Genomic DNA, 24,096 nt, shown 5'->3' on the forward strand with positions numbered 1-24,096 from the left:
CCTCTAAAAGATTAGTGAACAAGTTGGGTTTCCACAACAATTTTGCAACAGCTCTATGGTTGTTTTCTGGTTTCAGCCTTACTTGATCAAATGTTTGGGGGCAATTGTATGAGCGGCACGGTAGCACAGTGGTTAGCACTGCTGCCTCGCAGCACCAGGGACCCGGGTCCAATTCCGGCCTCGGGTGACTGTGCGGTGTCGGCACGTTCTCCCTATGTCTGCGTGGGTTTCCTCCGGGTGCTTCGGTTTCCTCCCACAGTCCAAAGATGCGCAGATTAGGTGGATTGACCATGCTAAATTGCCTTTTAGTGTCCAACGGTTAGGTGGGGTTATAGTGATAGGGCAGACCATGGGCCTGGGTGGGGTGTACTTTCAGAGGGCCGGTGCAGACTCGATGGGCTGAATGGCTTCCTTCTGCACTGCAGGGATTCTCTGATTCTATGAATTCAATTTAACAAATTGTTATCAGGGGATTTAAATTCACCATCTCTTAGGCATACTAGAGCAGTACTCTAACAACAGAATTAACAGCAGGCTGATGTAATGTAAAGCTCGAGTGCACGATGAAACCAAGGGTGAAAAGAGGGAAAGAAAAGCTGAAGTTAATCTGGAATAATAACAGCATCGGCAAAGTTGCATTTTGAAAACCTGAAGCCCCATAGGAAGAAAGGAAAAACTGGGAAAAGCAAAAGGTTCCTCAGGTTTGATTCAACATTGGGCAATAGTGGTCATTACTCCACAGAGGATGGAATCAGTTCAGCTCAATGGGAAGCAGATTATACTGCAGAGGTATAGTATAAGTGAGCTATTAGCTATCAGTCGTGCCTTGGAGACAGTACTCTTGCCTATGAGTGAGACAGTTGTAGGTTCTAGGCCCACGATCCTGTGCAACAGCAAGGGAGTGGTACACTGACTCAGGTACTGTCTTTCAGATGAGATATTAAACTGAGATCCTGGCCTGGATTCTCCGTTCTTGAGCTTACGTTCTCCCGCCAGAGGAAAATCCCGACTGGTCTCTGCTGGCGCTAGAAACAATGCCCAGGTGTGAGTCTCTCTCCTTCACCATGCTAATTTACACATGGAGGAGAGCTCACTATTTTACCTTGGAATCCTAGTATCGGGCCGTTATTTTAAGTGGATGGCCCAATACCGAGTTTCGGCAACAGGCACCTCCCAACGAATGCAAATCCTGCCGCCCATCACTGGCAAGTAGGGGCATCCTTTCCCCCCTCACCAAACCATGGGAATAACCAGTCACCCCCGCTCAGCATGCACCCAAGAGGGTGACCTGAACCTCCCTAGCCCCCCATCAGACCTCCCCATCAGACCCGCATCAGAGACACCCCAACAGAGACCCCCATCAAAGATCCACCACAGAGACCCCAACAGAGATCCACACCAGAGACGCCCAACAGAGACCCACAATAGACCTCTCAACAGCATCCCCCATCAGACCCCCAACAGTGATCCCCATCGGAAACCCCAGAGACCCGCCATCAGTCACCCCTGCCAAAAGCTGAAGCGCAGCCCTGGCAGTAAACTGAAAAATCATTGCATTTTCACTTACCTTCCCTAATATCTGCTGCCTCAGACAAAAGTGTTTAAAGTAGCAGCTTTTACAAGTGTCAGAGGCTTCATCGAAAGCCAAGTCCAGTTTTAAGAGCTTGACAGCCTTTGAAATGCTCATCTTCCATTCAATTTCGCACAGCAATAAATTGCATTATCCAGTGATTGACAGTTTTATTACTCCAGAAACAGGTGCTTGTTGATCTATCTTTCCTTTCATGCTTGCATGTATCCCAATGCACTGCTTTAATGCTAACCACAATATTTATAAACACTCTTGTTATGATTGACTGTTCCTCACCTTATCAAAAGCAGCTAAATACTTTCACTTCCTCTTTTACACAGCAGAAAGCTGGCACCAAATCCCACCCAGAGGATTTCCTGTTGTGGGGGCTGGTGCAAAATGGGGGAAAGGAGTCTCAGGCTTTAGGCTCATTAATGAAATTCCCACTGGTGCAGGACAGGTAACACTGGCAGGGAGTCGGAGCATTTTTCCCTCGACGGCCAATCAGAAATCCCGATACCAGCGTTGGACAATGGAAAATCCACCCCCTGTGTTCCTTCACTCAGGTGTACATTCAAGATCCCACAGCACTGTGTGTAAAGGAACAGGGGCTTTATCTCCAATCTCTTGGCCAATATTCATCCTTCAAACAATACGCAAATGCAGATTATCTAGTTATTAGATTATCTAATTATTATGATGTTCATAAACTCCAGCCCAGTAGGGGCAGCACATGGCACAGTGCTGCCTACGGTGCTGAGGACCCGGGTTCAAATCCCGGCCCTGGGTCACTGCCCGTGTGGAGTTTGCACATTCTCCCCGTTTCTGCGTGGGTTTCGCCCCCACCACCCAAAGATGTGCAGGTTAGGTCGATTGGCCACGCTAAATTGCCCCTTAATTGGAAAAAAATAATTGGATACTCTAAATTTATTTTAAAAATACTCCAGCCCAGTTACAGTGGCTAATATTTTGCACAAAAATCAAATACGTTTGTGCAAAATATTGTATGTTGAATCGTTTTAATATCTCAAGCATATGTTAGTTCCTTTTCAAGGACTCTCCCTCTCTCCTGTCTCCTCCATCCTCACCTCCAACAACAAGTGTGAGAAGCACACAGAGCTTCTTTGTCACTAAGATCGAATCAATCCAATCAGCTGCCTCTGCTGCTTCCCTCTCTTCCACTAGTTCAACTGGACAATGTCTTTAAACTTCCCCCTTGTCCAAGCCCTGAACCCACGCCTTTCTCTAGTTTCTCTCCCATCTCCCTGAACGTCCTCTCAGGGCTCATCTTGTCCATGAAACCCACTTCCTGCTCCCTTGACCCTCTTCTCGGTAAACTGCTGATCTTCCAACTTCCCCACATTCACTGATATCATTAATTGTTCCCTCTCTCTTCTGGTACTGTCCCTCTCACCTTTAAATCCACCGTCATCACCCATCAAAATAAATATTTGGTCCTATCGTCTTTATGGACTACCGCTCATCTGGGCGGCACGGTAGCACAGTGGTTAGCACTGTTGCTTCATAGCAGCAGGGTCCCCGGGGCCGTAGCTCATATGCGCGGACCCTCGCCGGCCATGGCGCACGTGCATGGACCCGCGCTGGCCGTGTAGGGCCAGCTTTCAGCGCCGGAGCAGCGCACAGCACTCCGCCGCCGTTCTAGCCCCCAAGGAAGAGGAGGATGACTGGGCCTGGAGGCCTGTTGACGTCGGCATCGCTCGCGCCGGTTTTGACGCCGGCATGAACACTTGGCCGGCCTTTCGGAGAATCCCGGAAGCTGCTAGGTAATTTGGACATTCTGAATTCTCCCTCTGTGTACCCGAACACGCGCTGGAGTGTGGTGACTAGAGACTTTTTACAGTAACTTTGTTGCAGTGTTGATGTAAACCTACTTGTGGTAATAGAGATTATTATTATTTACACTTTGACTTTTATAGGATCTCACTCTGCACAAATTGTCAGCACCAGGGTCCAAAAGCCAGAATCACAGTCATTAGTTTGTTGCTTTGTACTCCACGGTACACATTGGAGAAACATTGCACAGCACGAGGAGTTCTTAGCTATAAAACAGATCCACCTCGTAAAACAATTCAGTAACAATAAGCGGGTTAATCTCCTGCCCCATACCATCCAGTAAAAGGGGGCAGGAAGCTGTGTGTTTCTCATTGATGCACTATCAATTACGACGAGACGAGAGTAGAGAGTAATCGAGGCTTTATTACGCAGAGATGTGGAGCCTCTCGCAGCTCCTGCTGAAATGGCTGCAGCTCGGAGAGCCCACACATTTATACTCCGCCTACTGGGCGGAGCCAGAAGGCAGGGATCTACCCCCGTACCTGTAGTACAGGAGCCTTACCGTAATACCCTCGTATGCAGTATATACAATACAACAGTGTTGACTACCACATTCACCCCCTGTTAAAAAAGAGTACAGCGGGGGTGGTGGAAAACTATTTACGTACAGGTTCTTTAAAATTTAAGAAAGAGGTTACAAATTTAGACGATCGGGCGCCTTGATCCGTCGTTGCGAGCGTCACAGTTCTGGTGGCAATTCAGGCGTCGGTTCGGTCATCGGTGACTCCGGGAGCGTGCCAAACTCATCTTCATCCCCGGGTGGGACCAAGGGGAGGACGGATCATCCTGGAGCGGGGCTGTGGCGGGGTGTGCCGGGGCGAGGGAGGGTGACGCCAGGGCAGAAGGGGGGGGGGGTTGTGGGGACCCAGCTGGCACCAGGTCCCTGAGGGAGACTGTGTCTTGGCGGCCGTCGGCGTACGCTACGTAGGCGTACTGCCGGTTCGCGTGGAGTAGCTGTACCCTCTCAACCAACGGGTCTACCTTGTGGAACCGTACGCGCTTGCGGAGGAGAACAGGTCCTGGAGCTGCCAGCCATGTTGGGAGCGAAACCCCGGAGGTGGACTTCCTGGGGAAGGCAAAGAGATGTTCATGGGGGGTTTCATTAGTTGCGGTGCACAGGAGCGACCGAATGGAGTGGAGGGCGCGGGGAGGACCTCCTGCCAGCGGGAGGCCGGGAGATCTCTGGACCGTAGGGCCAGCTGGACGACCTTCCAGACCGTCCCATTCTCCCGCTCCACCTGCCCATTTCCCCAGGGGTTGTAGCTGGTCGTCCTGCTCAAGGCAATGCCCATGTTGAGCAGGTACTGGCGCAGCTCATCGCTCATAAATGAGGATCCCCAGTCGCTGTGGATGGAGGCGGGGAAACCGAACAGAGCGAAGATGGTGTTGAGGGCTTTGATGACTGTGGTAGTATGTATTAGGGGTCATGTGGGACTGGAAGCCCTAATGTCATTGGCTGACAGATCCCGGGTCCTGGTTGGCCGTTGACCTCTAGCTCCGCCCTGAAGGCAGAGTATAAGAAGCCGGAGTCCTCCCCCACAGGCCATTCTACTATCGAGCTGCGGGGGAACAGACACGCTTAATAAAGCCTCATCGACTTCACTCTATTCGTCTCACGGAGTCTTTGAGCGCTACAATGACGGTGGCAGACATCATATCGGGGCATGGGATGGCGAAGGGGAATCTTGAATATTCGTCGACCACATTAAGAAAGTACGTGTTGCGGTCAGTGGAGGGGAGGGGCCCTTTGAAGTCCATGCTGAGGCATTGAAAGGGGCGGGAGGCCTTCACAAGGCACACACGGTCTGGCCGGTAGAAGTGCGGTTTACACTCCGGGCAGTCTCTGGTGATAGCCCTGACTTCCTTGATGGAGTAGGGCAGATTGCGGGCCTTTATGGTCTACTTTTGCACTGGCACATGTACCTCGGGATAGGGCATGGGGGGGCTTGTTGAGCTTATCGGGGTGATACAAAATCTCGTAATTGTAGGTGGAGAGCTCGATCCTCCACCTCAAGATCTTATAATTTTTGATCTTACCCCGCTGTGTGTTGTTAAACATGAAGGCAACCGATCGTTGGTCAGTGAAGAGAGTGAATTTTATGCCGGCCAGGTAATGCCTCCAATGCCGCACAGCTTCAACGATAGCTTGGGCCTCCTTTTCGATAGAGGAGTGCCGAATTTCAGAGGCATGGAGGGTGGGGGGAAAGAATGCCATGGGCCTGCCTGCCTGGTTGAGGGTGGCGGCCAGAGCATCGCTCTCGACTTGGAAGGGTAGCGTCTCATCGACCGCATGCATCGCGGCCTTGGCGATGTCGGCCTTGATATGGTTGAAGGCCTGGTGAGCCTCAGCCGTCAGGGGAAAAACTGTGGAGTGCATGAGTGGGCGGACCTTTTCCGCATAGTTAGGGACCCACTGGGCGTAGTACGAGAAGAACCCCAGGCATCGTTTGAGGGCCTTGGGGCAGTGGGGAAGGGGGACTTCCATGAGGGGGCGCATGCGATCGGGGTCGGGCCCTAGAACTCTATTCTGAACCACATAGCCGAGGATGGCTAACCGGTTTGTGCTGAACACACACATCTCCTTGTTGTAGGTTAGGTTGAGGAGTTTGGCGGTGTGGAGGAATTTGGAAAGGTTAGCGTCGTGGTCCTGCTGGTCGTGGCCGCAGATGGTGATGTTATCCAGGTACGGGAAAGTGGCCCGCAGTCCATACCGGTCAACCATTTGGTCCATCTCCTGTTGGAAGACCGAGACCCCATTAGTCTGCTGAGCATAGTTCTCCTTCAGTAGCGCCATGGCCTCAGCGTAGGTCGGCGCGTCCCGGATGAGGGGAAAGATAGCGGAGCTCAGCCGCGTGTAAAGGATCTGGAGCCTCTGTGCCTCTGAGCGTGGGTCTGTCGCAGAGCCAATGTATGCTTCAAAGCAAGCTAGCCAATGTGCGATGGCCGACTTGGCGTTGTCTGCTTGAGGGTGCAGCTGCAGGCGATCAGGCTTGATGCGGAGATCCATCGTTGTAAAATCTATGCGTACTAAATTGATGCACTATCAAGTACGACGACATGTGGAGTCTCCCGCAGCTGCTGCCGAAATGGCTGTAGTTCGGAGAGCCCACACATTTATACTCTGCCGACTGGGCGGAGCCAGCAGGCAGGGATCTACCCCCGTACCTGTAGTACAGGGGCCTTACCGTAATACCCTCATATGCAGTATATACAATACAACAGTGGTGACTACCACACTCATAAAAGCCCAACTGCCTCAAAATTGCAAAACTTGCCCTCTTTACCCGGCCTGGGTTTAAATGCTCTACTCCCTCGCCAATATAGGGCGGGATTCTCCAGCCTCCCAGCCACGTGTTTCTCGGTAGCAGGAGGCGGCACAGTGTTCGTTGGTTGCGGGATTCTCTGCTCCCGTCATTGAAGCCACCCACCCCACACTGCCTGGAAACCCATGGGCGGGGCTGCACTGCCGGCAGGAACAGAGAATCCCGCCGCCAGCGAATGGCTGGAGAATTTCGGCTATAGTTACTTCTTAACCATTCTCTGAAGTATCCTTGCAAACTATTCAGTTGTTTAAGACCAATATTTTCAAACAAAGATCTTCTCAGGGCACCTATGATGGGCAGGAAAATGCTAATGATGCCCACATTCTGAAAATGAATTAATTGAGAAGCAATGCATGTTAATTATATGAGTGCTCAATTACAGCTGAAAAATTAATATAGTAATCTTTATTACGAAGGAATTGTGGTGTAAGCGTAAAGGAGTCTTACTGCTTGGTAGGACCACACCTGGCGTACTGTGCATAATCTTGGTCTACTTACTTTAAGAAAGGATATAGTTCCCTTGGCGGTAAGTTCAATCAGCCAAGCCTGCCACAGGGCAATTTATTTTTATTGAGAATATCTCCTGTGATGGGATTTGTTGTGTTATGTAATCTGGAATAACACAAGCTGCCACTTGATGCAGTTTCGAGTAAAAGATGCTCCAGACTTTGAAGTGAGATCAATGTGTTTTAGTGAACTGTTAGCACAGTTCTCAATGAGTTTGACTCTCTGCTAATCTAAATGTAGTAACTCAGTCTAACTGAACCAGCCTTGCTCTAAGCCACGTGCTGGGGTGTGATGCTGAGGATACACCCTGTCTCACTCTGTAGATGCTGGTCTGTGGAAAGAGGCAGGGTCGAGTGCCTCATCCCTTTTATAGTGAGATACCACTCCTGATTGTCCTGACTGCTCATTGGTTGTGTCTTATTCTATGTGTTCATTAGCTGCATGTTTGCATATCATGACAGGATTAGAGCTAGGAACCCAGAGTATCGCTCTTGGCTTTGTGGTTTACCAGTTCAGTGACCTTTGCCACTAGGCCACAGGAGGAACCCTTTAAAAGTGGCCTACACCGTGACAGTGATGACAAATGGATTGGAACTTAATGCAACAGGCAAAATGATTGTTTTGAACTAGCTAGTGTTGATGACAAGTACAGGATCGAACTCGTGACTTTGACGCTATTAGCACACGCTCTCACCATCTGACCTAACCCTAGAAGGAGCACTAGGCTAATTCACCCGGCTGCTCCTTTGTAGACACCTGTCTGCGGAGTCTAGAAACAGAGTTCAGGATATTCCAGTCTCCCACCCTCTGAATGAATCATCATGGTCAGGACAGCAACTTTGAAAGACCAGGGAGTCCTGCCCACAGGTGGAAGAACGACACATGCAGGTCATACTCTCTCCACAAACAAACAGAACACATTTTCAGAAATGCAGATCATGCGAAGAATGATGCAAGAGATCAAAAGCAGGTAAATCTTTCCAGGGATTCCTTGACCAGAAAAAGACAGCAGCCTGCCCTCCCCGCAACCCCCCCCCCCCCCCCCCCCCCCCCCCCGCCACACACACGCATATACACACATACACACAACATACTTGGAAATTATGTTTCCTTCGGAACAATGGGCAGTTCGGTGGCACAGTGGTTAACACTGCTGCCTCACAGCACCAGCTACCTGGGTTCAATTCCTGCCTTGGGTGACTGTGTGGAGTTTGCACGTTCTACCCATGTCTGCGTGGGATTCCTCCGGGTGCTCAGGTTCCCTCCTACAGTCCAAAGATGTGCAGGTTAGGTGGATTGGTCATGCTGAATTGCCACAATCCAAGGATATGTAGGTTAGGTGTGGCTATGGAATAGGGTGAGGGCGTAGGCCTAAGTTGGACACTCTTTCAGTCTCAATGAGCTGAATGGCTTCCTTCTGTGCTGTAGGGAATCTGTGTTTATATCAGTCAAACTGCTCTTTCCTGGGCCTCCATGTTGTCATAGTGCTCCCTATTTTTTTTTAAATTACTTTATCAGAGTTACAAAGCCACGGCTCAGAGTGTGGACAGGGGCGAACCCCTAATCCAGCTCCTTGCCAGCTCCAAAAACCAATTAAAATTGAATCTAATTAATGGTCCCCACAAGAGAGACATACCAGACACACCTGACCTCATGCTCATCTTAGCCAAAAAAACCTTGAAGATTCATAGGTGTGCTGCGAACACCATGGCAATAGGTAAGCAGCTAATCAGGAATGATTTTAAAGGGCTGCTACATTTACTTAAATTAAGTGAACAGAGTTCACAAGTTCGTCCCAATGCCCAGGAGCAAAAAGAAACACAATTGCCGAAATTGTTCATATGCTAAAACAAATGTGATCATCATCAAATCGAGCAGTTAGCCAAAGTCTTTACAGGTTTTGCTCTGTTTTGTGTTTTTGCTTCCATCGTTGGGGTATGAACAAAGCTGACACTGGTTGTTGGCCACAGTTACCTTCGAGAAGATGGGGGTGGGTCTTCTTCTTGAGCTGTTGCAGTGAGGATGGGGAAACTTACCAATACCCTTCTTTAGAAGATGTGACTACGTCACTATGCAGCCCAAAATACGCCAGTGTGTGAATGCGGGGAAAAACTGCCTTTATCAAGTACAGTCCACAGTTTCTGCCAAAGGAACATCAGTTCACAGCCCAGGCCCTCCTGCTTCCTGACAGTTGTCATATGTTCCAGCTTACAGCGGAAAACTTCCACATTAACCTGACGTGACCTGTAAATGTGTTTTCGCCCGACATCAATAAAAGTAGCCAAGTTAGTAATTTAAATTCATAGAGTACCATTATTCCAGAAACTTTTGCTTCATCCTTGCACTGATGATAGCAAGTCCCGGCTAGGATAGCTCAGTGGGATAATACCCTGGCTGCCTGCTGTGGTGCATTTCATATCACACTCTCGTTCATTATGCCACTGGATTTGCCAAGTGGATGTGTCCATTCTGGGGTTCAGGGGGAGCTGTCAAAGTTTACTGTTGAAGTGCCCTCGAATTGATGATTAAACAGCCTGGAATGTGGAAAGTCGAAGGTTGCAGAAAATGCAAGGATATCGGCTCCTACAAATTCTTCTTGCGGCCTGCTGTCAAGGCAGGGCCTAGCATGTCAACAGGGGCCTGTTGCTGCAGAAACTTATAGTATCACCTCATCCCTGCTTTCTGCACATCTTCAACATCAACCTGACCAGGGATTACCCCAAAACCGTCACAGAGCATTATAGGAATATAGGAACAGGAATTGACCATTCAGCCCCTTCAGCATCCTGCACACCTAACATATGATTTGCCTGGGATTTATGGCTGATTCAGCACTGTTCCACGTACACTATATCAAAATATGTGCTGAGGGCGGAGTGACTTCTTACGTGAGTAAATTTGTTAATTGGTTGATTCAATTGGAGGACAAAGAAGCAGAAACGATGTACCTTGGGGCTGGGAGGTACTGTTGCCATCCCATTGGTATTGCATTGACTGACTATGATCTGAGTACAGAACTGGCTCATGTATACAGAACTGGCTCGGTCATAGAAGACAGAGGGTAGCAGTGGAAGGGTGCTTTTCTGAATGGAGGGCTGTGACAAGTGGTGTTCCGCAGGGATCAGTGCTGGGGCCTTTATTGTTTGTAGTATATATAATTGATTTGGAGGAAAATGTAACTGGGGCATTTTGACAAATACTGTTGGGGGGGATGACCTACCGGGGGAAAGCCCTAGCGGCCAGGTCTCTGGCAGTGTGTCTGGCTCTGGGGCTCAGAAGGGAAGTACCTTTCATGGCCGTTCCCCTTCAAAACAAGTATACCGTTTTGGATGCTGTTGAGGAGGGTGAGCAGCCAGAAGTCGTGGTGCACATTGGTACCAACGACGTAGGTAGGAAAAGGGGTGTGGATGTAATAAACGAGTTTAGGGAGTTAGGCTGGAAGTTAAAAGCCAGGACAGACAGAGTTGTCATCTCTGGTTTGTTGCCGGTGCCACGTGATGGCGAGGCTAGGAATAGGGGGAGAGTGCAGCTGAACACGTGGCTGCAGGAATGTTGTAGGAGGGAGGGCTTCAGGTATTTGGATAGTTGGAGCGCATTCTGGGGAAGGTGGGATCTGTACAAGCAGGACGGGTTGCATCTGAACCAGAGGGGCACCAATATCCTGGGAGGGAGGTTTTCTAGTACTCTTCGGGAGGGTTTAAACTAATTTGTCAGGGGAATGGGAACCAAATTTGTAGTCCAGCAACTAAGGTAGCCGATATTCAGGACGCCAAAGCGTGTAGTGAGGCAGTGGGGAAGGGAACACTGACAAAGGAGAGTACTTGCAGGCACGGAGATTGGTTGAAGTGTGTATACTTCAACGCAAGAAGCATCAGGAATAAGGTGGGTGAACTTAAGGCATGGATCGGTACTTGGGACTCCGATGTGTTAGCCATCACGGAAACTTGGATAGAAGAGGGGCAGAAATGGTTGTTGGAGGACCCTGGTTATAGATGTTTCAATAAGATTTGGGAGGGTGGTAAAAGAGGTGGGGGGGGTGGTATTGTTAATTAGAGACAGTATAACAGCTGCAGAAAGGCAGTTCGAGGAGTATCTGCCTACTGAGGTAGTATGGGTTGAAGTCAGAAATAGGAAACGAGCAGTCACCTTGTTAGGAGCTTTCTATAGGCCCCCCAATAGTAGCAGAGATGTGGAGAAACAGATTGGGAAACAGATTTTGGAAAGGTGCAGAAGTCACAGGGTAGTAGTCATGGGTGACTTCAACTTCCCAAACATTGAGTGGAAACTCTTTAGATCAAATAGTTTGGGTGGGGTGGTGTTTGTGCAGTGTGTCCAGGAAGTTTTCTAACACAGTATGTAGATTGTCCAACCAGAGGGGAGGCCATATTGGATTTGGTACTCGGTAATGAACCAGGGCAAGTGATAGATTTGTTCGTGTGGGGGAGCATTTTGGAGATAGTGACCACAATTCTGTGACTTTCACTTTAGTAATGGAGAGGGATAGGTGTGTGCAACAGGGCAAGGTTTACAATTGGGGGAAGGGTAAATACGATGTTGCCAGACAAGAATTGAAGTGCATAAGTTGGGAACATAGGCTGTCAGGGAAGGACACAAGTGAAATGTGGAACTTGTTCAAGGAACAGGTAAACAGGTACTACATGTCCTTGATATGTATGTCCCTGTCAGGCAGGGAAGAGATGGTCGAGTGAGCGAACCATGGTTGACAAGAGAGGTTGAATGTCTTGTTAAGAGGAAGAAGGAAACTTATGTAAGGCTGAGGAAACAAGGTTCAGACAGGGTGCTGGAGGGATACAAGATAGCCAGAAGGGAACTGAAGAAAGAGATTAGGAGAGCTAAGAGAGGGCATGAACAATCTTTGGCGGGTAGGATCAAGGGAAACCCCAAGGCCTTTTACACATATGTGAGAAACATGAGAATGACCAGAGCAAGGGTAGGTCCGATCAAGGACAGTAGCGGGAGATTGTGTATTGAGTCTGAAGAGATAGGAGAGATCTTGAACGAGTACTTTTCTTCAGTATTTACAAATGAGAGGGGCCATATTGTTGGAGAGGACAGTGTGAAACAGACTGGTAAGCTCGAGGAAATACTGGTTAGGAAGGAAGATGCGTTGGGCATTTTGAAAAACTTGAGGATAGACAAGTCCCCCGGGCCTGACGGGATATATCCAAGGATTCTATGGGAAGCAAGAGATGAAATTGCAGAGCCGTTGGCAATGATCTTTTCGTCTTCACTGTTAACAGGGGTGGTACCAGGGGATTGGAGAGTGGTGAATGTCGTGCCCCTGTTCAAAAAAGGGAATAGGGATAACCCTGGGAATTACAGGCCAGTTAGTCTTACTTCGGTGGTAGGCAAATTAATGGAAAGGGTACTGAGGGGTAGGATTTCTGAGCATCTGGAAAGACACTGCTTGATTAGGGATAGTCAGCACGGATTGGTGAGGGGTAGGTATTGCCTTACAAGTCTTATTGAATTCTTTGAGGAGGTGACCAAGCATGTGGATGAAGGTAAAGCAGTGGATGTAGTGTACATGGATTTTAGTAAGGCATTTGATAAGGTTCCCCATGGTAGGCTTATGCAGAAAGTAAGGAGGCATGGGATAGTGGGAAATTTGGCCAGTTGGATAACGAACTGGCTAACCAATAGAAGTCAGAGAGTGGTGGTGGATGGCAACTATTCAGCCTGGATCCCAGTTACCAGTGGCGTACCGCAGGGATCAGTTCTGGGTCCTCTGCTGTTTGTGATTTTCATTAATGATTTGGATGAGGGAGTTGAAGGGTGGGTCAGTAAATTTGCAGACGATACGAAGATTGGTGGAGTTGTGGATAGTGAGGAGGGCTGTTGTCAGCTGCAAAGAGACATAGATAGGATGCAGAGCTGGGCTGAGAAGTGGCAGATGGCGTTTAACCCTGAAAAGTGTGAGGTTGTCCATTTTGGAAGGACAAATATGAATGCGGAATACAGGGTTAACTGTAGGGTTCTTGGCAATGTGGAGGAGCAGAGAGATCTTGGGGTCCATGTTCATACATCTTTGAAAGTTGCCACTCAAGTGGATAGAGCTGTGAAGAACGTTCGTTAACAGAGGGATTGAATTTAAGAACTGTGAGGTGATGATGCAGCTGTACAAAACATTGGTACGGCCACATTTGTAGTACTGTGTACAGTTCTGGTCGCCTCATTTTAGGAAGGATGCGGAAGCTTTGGAAAAGGTGCAAATGAGATTTACCAGGATGTTGCCTGGAAAGGAGAGTAGGTCTTACGAGGAAAGGTTGAGGGTGCTAGGCCTTTTCTCATTCGAATGGAGAAGGATGAGGTGTGACTTGATAGAGGTTTATAAGATGATCAGGGGAATAGATAGAGTAGACAGTCAGAGACTTTTTCCCCGGGTGGAACAAACCATTACAAGGGGCCATAAATTTAAGGTGAATGGTGGAAGGTATAGGGGGGATGTCAGAGGTAGGTTCTTTACCCAGAGAGTAGTGGGGGCACGGAGTGCACTGCCTGTGGAAGTAGTTGAGTCGGAAACATTAGGGACCTTCAAGCAGATATTGGATAGGTACATGGATTACGGTAGAATGATATAGTGTAGATTAATTTGTTCTTAAGGGCAGCACGGTAGCATTGTGGATAGCACAATTGCTTCACAGCTCCAGGGTCCCAGGTTCGATTCCGGCTTGGGTCACTGTCTGTGCGGAGTCTGCACATCCTCCCCGTGTGTGCGGTTTCCTCCGGGTGCTCCGGTTTCCTCCCACAGTCCAAAGATATGCAGGTTTGATGGATTGGCCATGATAAATTGCCCTTAGTGTCCAAAATTGCCCTTAGTGTTGGGTGGGGTTACTGGGTTATGGGGATAGAGTGGAGGTGTTGACCTTGGGTAGGGTGCTCTTTCCAAGAGCCGGTGCAGACTCGATGGGCCGAATGGCCTCCTTCTGCACTGTAAATTCTATGATAATCTATGATTAACTAGGACAAAGGTTCGGCACAACATCGTGGGCCGAAGGGTCTGTTCTGTGCTGTATTTTTCTATGTTCTGTGTTCTATGTGAAGTTGTAAGAAGTGTAAGTAAAGTCACTGTCGTCCCGGATGACCATAGGCTGCTTTCCCCTTTAAGGGGGAGAGCTGAATGGTAGTGATTTAACGTGAAGATCACCACACCTCAGGCGAGGGGCGAGGTTATGAAGGGAGGGCCTTCATGAATAACCTCAGCCAGTACTGGAATTGAAACTGCGCTGTCACCTTGCTTTGCATCACAAACCAGCTGTCTAGCCAACTGAGGTAAACCAGCCCCCATGTAAGAAGTTTGAAATAATAACAAAAGCATCTAATTAAATCAAAGGGACCCATTGCTGATTTTAATTTTATATAAATGTGATATTTTAATAGACTCCCAATAGTGACACTCTCTTTCGAGATTCTTGCACCTTGGCCTTTTCAGCAACTAATGTTTTCAAGTCAAACATTTTTCATTTTATGGGTCTTCGCCTCTTGTTCCCCGAAGTCAATATTGATAATTAAAATCATTCTGCCTCAAAGCTTAGTCCATCCAGCTTCCACTCTTACCCTTGTCCACCAGCACAAGGTTAAACCCATCTTCAACCTGCACTCTCATTTCAGGTGAACTTATGCACACAGCGGCGTGATCTTGCTTAAGATGCATCATTTTCTATCATACTTCATTAAAATACTCTCACAGGAACAAAATGGCAACATTAAACTGATGAGGAAGCATTGCAAAATAAAATGCAACATTTGAAACATAAACCCAAACTGCTGATTAATAAAAATAAATAACCTCTTCAAAATATCTTCAATCCGAGAATAAAACACTTTTTTCCCTTCTTAACCTAGATATTTAGACTGTTCGTCAATGCATCTTGCATGTCACTGAATCCTTTTGGTATCTGCCAGAAACTGATTCCTCAGCAAAACCTGTCACATGTAACAGTCAGAGGAATACAGATAACTAACTTTCTGTGCACAGATACTGGAGGACATTTTTATAAAGCACATTTCAGGATATTAAACGGCTTTCTGCCAACATTAAATTTGGACAGCTAGTCAATACATTCAGTCTGTCAGATCATCCTTTAAAAACTACTCAGGATGCTTCGTTTAATAGTCACATCAGGCTCCTGTGGCACTTTAAACCATTTTTCTCATTCAAGGGCATTACCTTGCTTGACATATTATGCAAATAATAAAGGTCGTTCTACATTAATGAGTCACCAATTTTAATTATTCCAGCCTGCTTGTGGTTATATCAATAGACTAAATCGTTAAACTATTTCTCTCCTGGAATGTGAGGAAGATAGAAGGCACAGTCAGAGATGTCTGCAGACTAAACTATTCTGTCGTTTTTGACTCAATTCATCTATGTGTCTTAATACTTTAATAAGGTTATGTAGGATGAACCTTCTTGATTCAGTTGGTAGAACCCCCATCTATTACCTTTGTTTGTGAGACCTTACTGTGCGCAATCTGACTTCCTCATTTTGTACATTACCTCAGCAAATACACTTCGAAAATATTTAATGAGCTGTCAAGTGCTTTGGGACACCCTGAGGAAGCACAATTTTCTCTCTCCCCCCCACCCTTCCTCCCTCCCTTCTTCCTCTCTCACTCCCTTTCTCCCTTCCTTTCTCAACCTGTAGCTGGTTGCACGGGGCCCACAGTCCATGGATGTGATTGCACCGGAGAGGGTGCAAAGGATGTTGTCTGGGTTGGGGCATTTCAGCTTTGAAGAGAGGCTGGATAGGCTGGGGCTGTTTTCTTTAGAATAGAGAAGGCTGAAGGGGGACCTGATTCAGGTGTAGGAGATTATGAGGGGCATGGACAGGGTTTCATTTGTATTCATCTTACGAGATGTTGGCGTCGCTGGCTCGGCCAGCATTTTCTGCCTATCCATGATTGCCCTTCAGCAGGTGGTGGTGAGCTGCCTTCTTGAACCACTGTAATCCCTGAGGTGTAGGTACACCTACTGTGCTGTTAGAGAGGACATTCCAGGATTTTGCCCCAGCGACAGTGAAGGAACGGCAATATATTTACAAGTCAGGGTGGTGAGTGACTTGGAAGGGAACCTCCAGATGGCTGGTGTGATGATATGTGTAATGCCAGTATAGTAAAAGGTTAAAATCTGAATCTATGTGTAAATCAAACACTTGAGGGTGTCACTAATTCACTGTATATAAGACAGCATCTCAAGGAATTTGGGGAAAAGCTGAAGAGAACATGAAGAGGGCAGAGTGAAAGTTGAATAGAGAAATAGAGCACAAGGTCAAGTCATAGTATAGTTTAATAGTTAGATAGAACATTGAATACTGTACTACAGATTCAGTATCATTAATTTATTATCTGTACTTCAGTAGAGTGTGCAAACTTCATTTTAGTTTAGTAGTGTAAAATAAATTAGTTTTGATTCAATCTTCTTATTGGTATATTCTTTGTCTATACTACATATCTGGCTATGTTGGAGGAAAAGGCAAGGAATATGTATTTCTAGATGGTAGCGGTCGTGGTTTTGGAAGGTGCTGTCTAAGGAACCTTGGCGAGTTAATTCAGTGTATCTTGTAGAGGTACATACGACTGCCACTATTCATCAGGGGTGGAGGTATTGAATATTTGTGCAAGGGGGAGCAATCAAGCAAGCTGCTTTGTATTGGATGGTGGCAAGCTTCTTGAGTGTTGTTGGAGCTGCACTCATCCAGGCAAGTGGAGAGTATTCCATTCCACTCCTGACTTGTGCCTTGTGGATGGTGGACAAGCGAGTCAAGAGGCGAGTTACTCGTTATAGGATTCCTAGCCTTTGAGCTGCTCTGGTAGCTTAATATGGCTAGTCCAGCTCAGTTTCTGATCAATGGTAATCCCCAGGATGTTGATTGTGGGGGATTCAGCGATGGTAATGCCATTGAATGTCAAGAAGTGATGGTTAGATCCTCTCTTGTAGGAGATGGTCATTGCCTGGCATTTGTGTGGCGCAAATGTAACTTGCCACTTATCAGCCCAAGCCTGGATGTTGCCCAGGGCTCACTGTATCTGCAATCATCCACAAAGATCCCCACTGATGACCTCATGATGGAAGGGAAGGTGAATAGGAAGCAGCTGTTCCCCTGAGTTGAAGGGTCAATAACGAGGGTGCATACTTTTAAGGAGAGGGGCAGGGGGCTTAGAGAGGATTTGAGGAAAGATTATTTCACCCAGAGGGTGGTGAGAGTCTGAAATGCATTGTCTGAGAGGGTAGTAGAGGTGGGAAACCTCACGAGCTTTAAAATATATGTGGATGAGCGGTGAAATGTTCTAACATTCAAGGCTATGGGACAAGTGCTGGAAACTGGGATTAGTGCAGATTTTGTGTAGTTCTGTTGATGCAGACTTAATGGGCTGAAGGGCCTCTTTACTGCTTGAATGATAACCAGACAGAATTAACATAGGCCTAAAGAGCCTTAAGGTGCAAAAGGCCATGACTTCAAGCCTGGCACCAGGATTAAACCATACAATCCAGGCCAGTAATGGGCAACCTAGGCTAGTGAGTGGGCCGCAAGGTTGAAATCAGGCTTGTTCACAAACCATGACCCCATGAATAAGATTAAATACATTGGAGACTCTATTTCACAATGAGTAATAGAAAATGCTTAATCATTTATACATCAATAGAACTATCAACCTCAAATGGTAAAAATGCAAGAAATATGTACACTTTGGATGCAGAGGGAGCGCACAGCCAGTGTTGTGTGCAATCAGCATGTGCCTCACTCCACTTGCCCTTGTTTTACATGCAGTCATGTATCACCTCAGTCATGACAGTCGGAAAAAAACTACACAGATGGAAATCTGCGGAATGTGGCAACCCTGCACGTGGGCAACAGTCAACAAACTGTCTTGTGGGCCGCACTCAGGACCCAGGTCAGCCACATGTCACCCCTCGACTGTGGATTACCCACCACTGATCGAGGCTAACATAGTAATGAAGGCATTGTTCAAGATTGTCCTTCAGCTGAAGTATCTTACAGAGTTCACACTGCCTATTGCCTGGGTTCAGGGTATCATTAAAGCTACAACGCCATGACGTGACCTTGCCAATAATTCTTCCACACCGATCATCATCAATATTAGGGCACGAGCTCATTCACCTCATTCTTATGCGTGAGATGGTGCTGTGTGAAAGGTGACAGCCCTACTCATCTACACAACAACTGCCCCCATGCTTCAAAATCATTCATCACGTATCAAGAATTCTGTAATATTTCTGAAAGATTTAATGAAGCGTTCAATCAATGCAAGTCTTTCCCCAAGTCTTTGCAAAGTGAGATTAAGAGGGTTCCACAAGGAGATTTAAGGAGACCGGGGCTGGATTTATCCGGCTGTCCACTGGTGGCAGGATTCTCTGGTCCCATCGACAGCAGACCCCTGCCTGCAGGTTTCCCAGCAGCGTGGGGAGGCTTTAATGGGAACTCCCACTGACAGCAGCGGGAGCAGAGAATCCCACCACCAGCGAACAATGCGCCACAGAGAATCCCGCCCCATAGCTGTGATTCCAACAGGCCAATAATGGGAGAGGAGTTAATGCCTTACTGAATGTATGTATCATGTATCATGCTTCTCTGAAAAACTCAGATCAACAATTCAATCTACAGTGGAATTCTCCATTTTGTTGGCTAAGTTTGGTGGTGGGTGGTTCCAGTCACGGCATTCCTGCTGGATGGAATGGCAGGAACGTGCACCCGATTCCACACTTGGAATTTAATTAATTATGCACCAACGAGTATTTCTCCGAGTCACCTGGCAGGATCATCCTCTGTCAGCTGCCAGGTTCAAACATCCTGGTAGCGTATTTAAACGTCAGTGCAGCACCCTCTTATCACTCTCTCCAATCCATCTATCATTAGAAGACTGCTAAAGAAGGCATCCAGCCAGGAGTAAAAGGCTGCCACCCTCAAGAAGAGGGCAGTGCCCTGCTTTAGCCACGATGCCATTGATCACTTGATCTGAGGATTCTGGGCCCACAGGCATGTCCTCTATCCCAGGGATGGCTCCAAGAACCATCCAAATGCCTCCTCTCTGGCCTGGGAGTCCAACGCCCACGAGGTCAGCCCAAAGGGCAAGAGAGTGCAGAAAGCGGATGCATGGTTTCATCTGCTCCGTCAGTGCTAGTCCTCTGTCAGCTCCCTCCACTATCAAGCTCTCATCATGGCATCATGCAGTCAAATGGCTATTCCCTTCATGGATCTCACACATTTTTTAACAGGAGACACATATCAACGCCTATTATCTTATGGAGCCATCACCACCAACCCATGTGTCAGCTGCTCACACTCCAGCTTCCGGTCCTTCTGGGAGAGGACTCACCACATACAAGGAACATTCATTTAACCCAACCTCTGCTCCATCCCCTCTGATCACATGTCTTTCTTTCATCTTCATACAGGCCCAGCTGGCAGACAACACGCGAATGGGAACCCAGACCAGGGAGGTACGGCAGAGATCCTCGCCCTCACTGAATTTGAGGAGGCTACAGCCGGCCCTGCTGGCGAGTTCAGGGATTGTTCCTGTGGAAAAAGGGAGGTTGGCCTCTCTGATGAAGGAGCTACGCTCCGAAAGCTTGTGATTCCAAATAAACCTTTTGGACTTTAACCCTGATGGTGTAAGACATCGTACTGTCCCTTGAGGAATAAGTGTTCAAAGCTATTCCATCATATACTTCTAATAAAGATTTCCACATATCTCCCCGACAACACGCATGTTTCCAGAAACGGGTTTCACTGAGATTGACGTCACACGAATGTTCATCTCAGAGTGGAACGCTCCCACTTTCCTAACCCTACCACTACGCCTTGGTGCAGCTCTGGCATCTGCAGCAGGGGAGCAGGCAGCCTGCTGACTGGTATTACCTGATACCCGTTGTCATGATATGCAGACATGCACATAATGATACAGACAGGCAGCTAATGAACACAGAGAACAGGACATAACAAATCAACAGGCAGAACACTTGGGGGTGGTTTCCCACTATAAAAGGCACGAGGCACTCACACTCCACCTCTTTCCACTAAGGGACATCTACAGAGTGAGTCAGGTGTATATATCACATAACACCTACAGCACGTTGCTAAGAGCTAGTCTGGTTCAGTCAGACAGAATAATCACACTTAGGTTAACAGAGAGTCGAACTCACAGAGAACTGAGCTAACTGCGTGACAGGCTCAATAAATCAAATTGAACTAACTTCAAGGTCTTGAGTATATTTCAGTTATAGCTGCATCCCGTTGCAGCCCGTGTTATTTCAGTGTGCTTAACACGACATGGTACTAGAAGACTGCTATCCCTAGGTGGTTTACCTCTATCTGTTCCGTGACGACCAGCAAATGTATCCCGGCACCATGGAGAAGATCCAGGCTCCTCAACAGCTGCGGACCTCCGGCAATCTCAGTGCGAACTGGCGGACTTTCAAGCAAAGGTTTCTGCTGTACATCAAAGCCTCAGACCTCAAGGGTGCATCTGATACAAGAAAGATCGCGCTTCTCCTCTCAACAGCGGGGAATCAAGCCATCCAACTCTTCAACTCGTTTAACTTCACCGAAGGCCAGGACAAGACAAAGTTTCAGACCATCCTGGACAAGTTTGATAGTCATTGTGAAGTGGACACCAATGAAATCTTCAAGCGCTATATATTCAAACAACGCCTAAAAGGTAAAGATGAATCTTTCAACTCCTTCTTAACTAATCTCCGTCTACTAGCGCTGTCCTGCAACTTTGGTGACATTGTGACTCCATGATCAGAGACCAAATCGTTTTTGGAATTCACTCTGATCTTCTGAGAGAGCAGCTTTTAAAAATCAAGCATATGACCCTGTCAGTCGCGATTGAAACATGTACAGTGCATGAGCACGCAAAAAAACAGTATTCCCAATTCAAATCGGCTGAAAATGAGAAACTTGCCACCCACGAGGCAGAGAGTGTGCAGGCCACCTCCCGGATGCAGCGCCTCAGCATTGATGAAAGCAGCCATTTTGCGTGCTCTTCCCAGAGCCCCACGCATGCGCGATGCGAATGGGATAACGAAGCGGCCGATCACCACACTGCGCAGGTGCGAATGTCTGCCAACCGGACTGCGCATGTGCGATGACGCACAGAGCGTAACGACGTCATGACATGCCCGAACTGCGGCACAGCCCACTTAAAGAAATACTGCCGTGAAAGAGGCAGGCGCTGTTTAAATTGCGGAAAGCCTGGACACTATGCAGCCTTGTGCAGGTCTGCACCACCAGTCAAGGGCCAGCGCTCCCAATTCCAACGCAGGCGCGTTCGGAGTGTCCAACAAGGTTTACAGGGATTCTGATCCTGGCAGTACAACGGACCCAGAGGACGATTGCCTGGAGTCCCCCTACCATGTGGGCATCATTACCACATGTGAACATGCCTCACCGGCATCATCACGGAGCCTGCCCATCCTCACTGTGGATTCTGCGGACGAATGGCGTGCGGTGATGCGAGTAATTCAATGCTCCATCCAGTTCAAGCTGGACACAGGTGCTTCTGCCAATCTCCTTTCACAGGCAGATTTCAACCGCATCAAGAATCCACCCAAGCTCCTTCCAGCAGCCTGCCAGCTCCTGGACTATAATGGCAATCTCATCACAGCTAAACCTTGTGCAGCAGGACTACACAATGACTTCCCCCAACGTGGACCTTCAAGCCGGCATTGACGACATCCTCGCTCAATATCCGGATGTGTTTAATGGGATGGGCACTCTGCCATATCGGTGCAAGATCCTGCTGCAGCCTGATGCCACGCCTGTGGTCCACGCACCACGCCGGGTCCCGGCTCCACTGAATGAGCGCCTGAAGGCGCAGCTAAAGGATCTTCAAGCCCAGGGCAGCATCTCCAAAGTCACAGAACCGACTGACTGGGTCAGCTCGATGATATGTGTAATAAAGCCTTCAGGGAGCTGCGCATCTGCATTGATCCCAAGGATCTCAACCAGAATATAATGCGGGAACACTACCCCATCCCGAAGCGGGAGGAACTGTTGCTCTTATTAGCCTTAGTTTTATTAGCTCTAATTCTGTCACCTTTGCTCACGAGTCGCCAGGTATCTTTCTGTTACCGCCATGTGGTTCAAGCTCAAGTAATGATTAATAATACAGCACACCGCTTAGTAAAAGTTAAATCAACGATCACTTATTATATACAGCAATAAATACTTATACAATAATCCTACTTCTAGACTACTACCTACCACTAAAGGCCAATACTTAACTTTGGTGATGGCCCACCAGGTCAGGGAAATGAATGGTCTATCGAATTAGGTCTGGCCTGCAGGATTCAAAAAAGGCTGGTACGAGTCGATAGTCTGGAACACCTATCTGGTAGCGATCGCTGGAGTAAGACTTACTTGTTCTTTGTCGAAGGGTCTCGAAGGTCGCGAGCAGGAAGAGAAGGGTTGATCTGAACTTGGCCCCTATTTTTATAGTCCCTAGGGGCTTCCCGCCTCTCGGGGCGGACCTCGTACCTGGTTCCAAGTGATTGGACTTGGTCCCAATCACTTGGTTCGATATGCTCCAATAATGCGGCGATTCCTTGGTGGTCGTTCGCCTTCCTTTGTCACGGCCACTGCTGGCGCCGAAAAGTCTGGATCGGCTTTATGTTGCTAATGTGTAGCAATTGTTCCCGGGGATGGCTGCTTAGTATGCAGATGGCTGGGTTGTTGCGCTGTTAATGGCTGCAGGTATCGGTCTGGGCCGACTTCCCCAGAGCCAGATACTCTGTTTTGCCTGCAGCTGTCCGTTTGAGTCCTGTTGGCTGATTTTCCCATCAGTCTCTTTCGTTCGCCATTTTAGATCGGGGTTTGACCATTCTAATCGGGAATCAGCCATTTTAGGTGGCTACAGAACTCACAAGTGAGATGGCACACGCCCGGTTTTTCGCAAAGTTAGATGCTTCACGTGGATTCTGGCAAATCCAGCTGGATGAGTCCAGCAGAAGGCTCTGCACCTTCAACACACCGTTTGGCAGGTACTGCTATAATCGTATGCCGTTTGGCATTGTTTCGGCCTCGGAGATCTTCCATAGAATCATGGAGCAGTTGATGGAGGGAATTGAAGGGGGTCGTGTGTATGTGGACGACGTTATCATATGGACCACAACCCCCGAAGAGCACATCTCTCGTCTCCAGCGGGTATTCTGCCGTGTCCATGCCAATGGCCTCAAGCTTAATGATGTGTTAGATGGGTTTAACACTGACTGCAACGGGATGCAGTAAGACGAGAAACAGGCTTGCGACACAGGAGGTGGTCCAACACTGTTTTATTGAACCTGCTGGTTGCTGTACATTATCTGCTGTGGGTTGACACTCTATTAATCTAAACTGATAACCTCTGACTGGCTTGACCAGACTGGCTCTCTGTCACATGGAGACGGTGCTCACTGCACTGTGCACTCTAACTATCTCTGTAACTGTATCCAGTGAGAAGAGGCAGAGTCTTGATGCCTCGTGTGTTTTATAGTGGCGGTGTCCCCTGCAGTGCCCTGTCTGGTGATTGGTTGTTCTGTGTCCTGTGTGTTTATTGGTCTTTCTGTGTGTCAGTCACTGCCTGTCTGTATCTCATTATATACATGAGTGGATATTATGACACTGAACAGGGCCAAATGTTGCTTTGGCATGTCGACACTTAAGTTCTTGGGTGATCAGATATCTCAGCAGGGTGTGCGCCCGGACACAGACAAGGTCAAGGCCATCGAAGCTATGAAGACCCCTGAAGACAAGAAGGCGGTGCTGCGCTTCCCAGGCATGGTAAACGTTTTGGGCAAGTTTATCCCAAACCTGGCCT

This window comes from Scyliorhinus torazame, chromosome 1, assembly GCF_047496885.1.
Source record: "Scyliorhinus torazame isolate Kashiwa2021f chromosome 1, sScyTor2.1, whole genome shotgun sequence".
Lineage (NCBI taxonomy): Eukaryota > Metazoa > Chordata > Chondrichthyes > Carcharhiniformes > Scyliorhinidae > Scyliorhinus > Scyliorhinus torazame.